Here is a 6278-nt window from a genome sequence, read left to right on the forward strand (position 1 = left end):
GCTATGGCTCACGCCTGTAATCCCAGCACTTTGGGAGGCTGAGGCGGGCAGATCACTTGAGGTCAGGAGTTCGTCACCAGACTGGCCAACATTGTAAAACCCTGTCTCTACTAAAAATACAAAAATTAGCCGGGCGTGGTGGCGGGCGCTTGTAGTCCCAGCTACTCAGGAAGTGAGGCAGGAGAATTGCTTGAACCCAGAAGGCAGAGGTTGCAGTAAGCCGAGAGTGTGCCACTGCACTCCAGCCTGAGCGACAGAGGGAGACTCCGTCTCAAAAAAATAACAGTTACATTACGTTCTGTGATAATGCTTAGGTTATATATGGTATTGTAAGCTTGACCAATGTGTTTGATGATATACATCAGTGATTTCTAAGTCTTGGGATCTTTTTAGAAATATAAATTACTGAACCCAGGTATGGTCTATTGGGATTCAGTGTCTGTAGAGAGGCCATTAACCCGTTTTGTTTTGCTTTTGTGGTTTTTTTTTTTTTTTTTTTTTTTTTTTGAGACGGAGTCTGGCTCTGTTGCCCAGCCTGGAGTGCTGTGGCGTGATCTCAGGTCACTGCAACCTTTGCCTCCTGGATTCAAGCAATTCTCCAGCCTCAGCCTCCCCAGTAGCTGGGATTACAGACGCCCGCCACCACGCCTGGCTAATTTTTGTATTTTTGGTAGAGACAGAGTTTCACCATATTGGCCAGACTAATCTCCAACTCCTGGCCTCAGGTGATCCACCCACCTCAGCCTCCCTAAGTGCTGGTATTACAGGCGTGAGCCACTGCGCCTGGCCCCATTTTAATTATTTTCAAATGTGCAGTTCAGTCACATTAAGTACATTCACATTGTTGGGCAATTGTTACCATCTTCAGAAACTGTACCCGTTAAACAAAAACTTATTCCTCCTTCCCTCAGCCTCTGACAACTATCATTTTACTTTCTGTCTAAGAATTTGACTACTGTAGGTACTTAATGTACGTGGAGCCATAACAGTATTTGTCCTTTTGTAATTAGCTTGTTTCACTTAGCATGTCTTCAAAGTTCATTCATGTTGTAGAATGTGTCAGAATTTCTTTCTTTTTTAAGGCTGAAAAATATCCCATTATATGTGTATACCACATTTTGCTTATCCATTCATCTGTGATAATTCTTTTTTTTTTGAGACGGGAGTCTTGCTCTGTCACCCAGGCTGGAGTGCAGTGGTGCCATCTCGGCTCACTGCAAGCTCCGCCTCCCTGGTTCACACCATTCTCCCACCTCAGCCTCCCAGGTAGCTGGGACTACAGGCACCCGCCATCACACCAGGCTAATTTTTTTGTATTTTTAGTAGAGACGGGGTTTCACCATGTTAGCCAGGATGGTCTCCATCTCCTGACCTCGTGATCTGCCCGTCTCAGCCTCCCAAAGTGCTGGGATTACAGGTGTGAGCCACCGTGCCCAGCCGGTAATTTTTTTTTTTTTTTTTTGAGACAGAGTCTCGCTGTGACACCCAGGCTGGATGCAGTGGCATGATCTCAGCTCAATGCAACCTCTGCCTCCTGGGTTCAACTGATTCTCCTGCCTCATCCTCCTGAGTGGCTGGGATTACAGGTGCCCACCTCCACGCCCAGCTAATTTTTGTATTTTTAGTAGAGACAGGGTTTCTCCGTGTTGGCCAGGCTGATCTCAAACTCCTGACCTCAGGTGATCCGCCCGCCTTGGCCTCCCAAAGTGCTGGGATTACAGGTGTGAGCCACCGCACCTGGCCCAGTTCAATGCTTTTTTAAAAATTTTCATTTGAGACTCCTTCTTTGACCTATGCCTCATTTAAAAGTGTGTTCAGTTTCCAAGTATTTGGAAATTTTCCTGTTATCTGACTGTTACTGATTCCTCATTTGATTCCCTTGTAGTCAGAACACAGTCTGTATAATTTCAGTTCTTTTATATTTGTTGATATTTTGTCATCCAGGATATGGTCTATGTTGTTTATGTTCTGTAAGCACTTGAAAAGAAAGTGTTCTGCTGTTGTTTGGTGCAGTATTCTATAAATGTTGATTAGCTCCTCTGTTAGTCCATGTGTGCTACTGTAACAAAATACCTTAGTATGGGTAATTTATAACAACAGAAATTTATTTCTCATGTTCAGGAGGCTCAAAAATCTAAGATCAAAGTACCAGCAGTTTCGGTGTTTTGTGAGGGCTCGGTCTTTTCTTCCAAGATGGTGCTTTGAACACTGCTTCATCCGAGGGGTTTAACACTGTGTCCTCACATGGCAGAAGGGCAGAAGAGAAGGACCCTCAAACCTTTTTTTTTTTTTTTTGAGACAGTCTTGTTCTGTCACCCAGGCTGGAGTGCAATGGCACAGTCTCGGCTCACTGCAACCTCCATCTCCTGGGTTCAAGCGATTCTCCTGTTGCAGCCTCCCAAGTAGCTGGGATTACAGGCGCCCTCCACCACACCCAGCTAATTTTTGTATTTTTAGTAGAGATGGGGTTTTGCCATGTTGGACAGGCTGGCTTCGAACTCCTAACCTCAGGTGATCGGCCCACTTTGGCCGCCCAAAATGCTGGGATTACAGGTGTGAGCCATTGTGCCCTGGCCCTCAAACCTTTTTTTAAGGGCCTTAATCTCATCCATGATGGCTCTGTACTCATGATTTAATCATTTCCAATACCTTTTCGTATTGTCACATTAGCAATTTTCAACAGATGAATTTTCAAGGACACAGTCAGACCATAGCTTACCGCCTTTGGCCCCCCAAATTTATGTCCTACTCACATGCAAAATACATTTATCGGACGCTTGTTGCTCACACCTGTAATCCCAGCACTTTGGGAGGCTGAGGCAGACGGATCACTTGAGGTCACGAATTCCAGGCCAGCCTGGCCAACACAGTGAAACCCTGTCTCTACTAAAAATAAAAAAATTAGCTGAGCGTGGTGGTGTATGCCTATAATCCCAGCTACTTGGAAGCCGAGGCATGAGAATTGCTTGAACCTGGGAGGCGGAAGTTGTTTACAGTGATCCAAGATCGTACCACTGCACTTCAGCCTGGGGGACAAAGGGAAACACTGTCTCAAAAGACAAACAAACAAACAAAAAAACCCAAAAATATACTTATCCATCCCAGTAGCCCCAAAAGTCTCAACTCATTCCAGCACCAACTCAAAACTATAAAGTCCAGAGTCTCACCTAAATCAGATATGGATGAGACTCAAGGCATGACTCATCCTGAGGCAACTTCTCCTGCAGCTGTGAGCCTGTGAAATCAAATACATGTGCTTCCAAAACATAATGATGGGTCAGGAACAGGATTGACATTCCCATTCCAAGAGGGAGAAATAGGCAAGAAGGGAGTAATATGTCCCAAGTAAGTTAAAAACCCAACAGGGCAAACAACATTAACTCTTGAAGCTTGAGAATAATTCTTGACTCAGTATCTTGCCTTCAGGATGCATTGGGCTGGGGGTTGGACCCCCAAAGCCCCAGGGCAGCCCTACCCCATGGTTTTGATGGGCACAGTTCCAACCCAGCAGCTCTCAGCAGTTGAAGAGAGGTACCTGGGCTCTCTCAGGCAAGTATTGCATGCTGATGGCTCTACAGGTCTGGAGTCTCAGGGGTGGCCCTGCCATACAGCTCTGTAACAGCCTTTTATTGTTAGCCTTAGACAGCAGATAACTACCACTGAGGTTTTTTGAGATGGAGTCTCGCTGTCACCCAGGCTGGAGTGCAGTGGCGCGATCTCGGCTCACTGCAAGCTCCGCCTCCCGGATTCACGCCATTCTCCTGCCTCAGCCTCCGGAGTAGCTGGGACTACAGGCGCCCGCCACCACACCCAGCTAATTTTTTGTATTTTTAGTAGAGACAAGGTTTCACCCTATTAGCCAGGATGGTCTCAATCTCCAGACCTCATGATCTGCCCGCCTCAGCCTCCCAAAAGTGCTGGGATTACAGGCGTGAGCCACCCCACCCAGTTTTTGTTTTTGTTTTGAGACAGGGTCTCTATCAGCCAGGCCGGAGCACACTGGCACCATTATAGCTCATTGCAGCCTCAAACTCCCCAGTTCAAGCAGTTCTTCTGCCCCAGCCTCCTGAGCAGCTGGGACTACAGGCACATACCACCATGCCCAGATCACTGAGTTTGTTAGTGATACGATGTCATCTTAGCAGGTTAGTTCTTCTGTCCTTTTTGTAGAATATAATCCATGGGTAGGTTTTCTGGCCTTAGAAAATATATCTACTCCATATAAAGAAAAAAAAAACACATAGATAGATAATGTATCTACTGCAAGCCTGGGGACAGTGGCTCATCCCTGTAATCTCAGCACGTTGGGAGGCTGAGGCAGGCAGATCACTTGAGATCAGGAGTTTGAGACCCGCCTGGCCAACATGGTAAAAACCCATGTCTACTAAAAATACAAAAAAATTAGCTGGGCCAGACATGGTGGCTCACACCTGTAATCCCAGCACTTTGGGAGGCCAAGCCAGATGGATCAGCTGAGGTCAGGAGTTCGAGACCAGTCCGGCCAACATGGTGAAACCCTGTCTCTACTAAAACTACAAAAATTAGCCGGGCACGGTGCCGCATGCCTGATTATAATTCCAGCTACTTGGAAGGCTGAGGCAGGAGAATGGCTTGAACCCAGGAGGCAGAGGTTGCAGTGAGCTGAGATTGAGATTGTGCCACTGCATTCCAGCCTGGGCAACAGAGTGAGATTCTGTCTCAAAAAAAAACAAAAAACAAAAAACTACTCAGGAGGTTGAGGCAGGAGAATCCCTTGAACTTGAGATGTGGAGGTTGCAGTGAGCTGAGATGGCACCATTGCACTTCAGCCTGGGAAACACAGTGACTCCGTCTCAAAAAAACAAAAACAAAAACAAAACCAAGACTGTGACTGTTGTACACGTAAAAAGATCTTTGTGTCCCCAACTTCAGAAAGCTGCTCAGAAGGACACACTCTCTAATGCCCTCTTCAGAGATATGGCCGACATTGATAATGAAAAAGGTAGAACCTCCCCACTGGCAGAGTGAAGAATCTGGATGAAGTGCCTCCAGAAAACACAAGAGCCTCATCAGTGTCATTCCCTATCCTCTAGGAAGGGGAATCTCCTATCATTTGCCAAGTAATACTTAAGATTTTGGCTGGGTGTGCTGGCTTACACCTGTAATTCCAGCACCATAGGAGGCTGAGGTGGGTAGACGGCTTTAACCTAGGAGTTCGAGACCAGCCAGGGAAACAAAGTGAGACCCTATCTCTACCAAAAAAAAAAAAAAAAAATTGCTACAGACTGCAGACCTATTCCACTATTGCTTGCTGGATGTGTGAGGTGATATAATTTGTCTGAAAAGTTCACAGGTCTCTAGATGAAGGGCCACATCTGGACCTGATATGAAAGACTGAACTTTGAAAAAAATGTAACAATTGGATGACACCATTAGCTTATTTCTTGTCTTCCTTGGGAAGTGTCTTTTGCAGGCAGAATGCAGAAAGGATTCTGCATTCTGCATAAAAGGATGCAGAAAGGATTCTTGGTCATATTTATGACCAAGATAGCTGAGTTTAATAAATTGTATTCTTTCAGTAAAATACCCACTTTCTTTCTCCAACTCTGAAATCCACCACTCCTTTGCAATGGGAGAAGTATACTTTCCTGCCTCAATGACGTTGGGTTTTGTCAATGTCAGCCTCTTTCAAACAGAAACTTTAATCATACTGGTATAATTGGACTTGACGTCATAAGCTCCTGCCCTGTGCCATGAGAACGTTTCAGATTGTGGTTGTTCCCTCAGCCTGAGTCCTAGAATTATCAGCTGAAGGACAGACCCAAAACAGAAATGTCTGTTATAAGCCACTGAGACTTGGGGTTATTATTCAGCATGATTTTAAGAAAAGCTAATACAATTTCTCTCTCAGAATTGATCCTTAAGAAGGAACTTGGCCAGGTGAGGTGGCTCACACCTGTAATTCCAGCACTTTGGGAGGCCAAGGTGGGTGGACTGCTTGAGCTCAAGAGTTTGAGGACCAGCTTGGGCAACATGGCAAAATCCCATCTCTATCAAAAACACAAAATTAGCCAGGCGTGGTGGCACGTGCCTGTACAGGTCCCAGCTACTAGGGAGGCTGAGGCAGGATAATTGCTTGAACCCAGGAGGTGGAGGTTGCAGTGAGCTGAGATCGTGCCATACTGCCCTCTAACCTGGGCAAAAGAGCCAGACTCCGTCTCAAAAAAAAAAAAATAAAAAGAAAAGAAAACAAATGCTAGCATCATTTCAAGTTTCAAGTCCTTCTAAAAAGAATGTTG

Source organism: Gorilla gorilla, chromosome 19 (genome assembly GCF_029281585.2).
Source record: "Gorilla gorilla gorilla isolate KB3781 chromosome 19, NHGRI_mGorGor1-v2.1_pri, whole genome shotgun sequence".
NCBI lineage: Eukaryota > Metazoa > Chordata > Mammalia > Primates > Hominidae > Gorilla > Gorilla gorilla.